This window comes from Arachis duranensis, chromosome 3 (genome assembly GCF_000817695.3).
Source record: "Arachis duranensis cultivar V14167 chromosome 3, aradu.V14167.gnm2.J7QH, whole genome shotgun sequence".
Lineage (NCBI taxonomy): Eukaryota > Viridiplantae > Streptophyta > Magnoliopsida > Fabales > Fabaceae > Arachis > Arachis duranensis.
This window is the reverse complement of record NC_029774.3, coordinates 81,390,685-81,391,579: the sequence shown is the minus strand read 5'-3', so window position 1 is coordinate 81,391,579 and position 895 is coordinate 81,390,685. Positions and strand designations below refer to the sequence as shown.

At 42.1% G+C, this 895-nt stretch overlaps 1 non-coding gene across 1 annotated transcript; it reads right to left on the bottom strand.

Moving 5' to 3' along the window:
- Positions 1-791: 791 nt before the first annotated feature.
- Positions 792-895, bottom strand: LOC127745959 (small nucleolar RNA R71). The gene has a single exon (XR_008007583.1). It is a non-coding gene; the product is annotated as a small nucleolar RNA R71 (small nucleolar RNA).

Below are 895 nucleotides of genomic sequence, written 5' to 3'. Positions count from 1 at the left end.
CTTGTTTTGTTAATTTAGTTCAAGTTACTTGTTGAATTTTTAATTTCTGCACTCTGTTATTTGTTTTTTCTTTCTTATGCCCTTCATTTCAAGCAACTAACTCACTGACCCACTAACTATTTGAATTAATTCCTCAACTGCTCTAACCATACTCTTCCATTAACCAAGAGTATTCCACTTGTTTGTTGCTTGTGGTGTGTTCTTGTATGACAGGTAAGAGAGGAGAGACATCAACTCCTCCATATACCGAACCAGAGAGGACCCTTCATAAACTTAGAAGGGAAGCAAGAGGGAAGAGAGTACTGAGAGAAGAAGAATCTGAAGGAGAATCTGAGGACAATTTTGAGGAAGCTCTAGATCTCAACATGGATAGAGAAGTTCACAACCATGAGAGGGCTGATGGAAACAATGCCATTCCTGAGAGGAGGGTTCTTGGTTCATACATAAACCCAACCTCTGGGAATTGTGGTAGCAGCATTCAGAAACCACCCATTCAGGCCAACAATTTTGAACTCAAACCACAGCTAATATCATTGGTGGAAAACCATTGTTCATTTGGTGGGAGTGCTAATGAAGATCCAAACCAACATCTCACCAAATTCTTGAGAATTTGCGACACTGTGAAGTCCAATGGAGTCCAGGAAGATGCCTATAAACTGCTCTCGTTCCCATTTTCACTTAGGGACAAGGCAGCTAAGTGGCTGGAATCATTCCCAAGGGACAGCCTAACAACCTGGGATGAGGTGGAAAGCAAGTTTCTGGAACGTTTCTACCCCCCACAAAAGGTCAATAGACTTCGATCTGAGGTTCAGACTTTTAGACAACAAGAGGGTGAAACTCTCTACGAGGCATGGGAGAGATTCAAGGATTTGACAAGGAAATGCCCACCAGACAT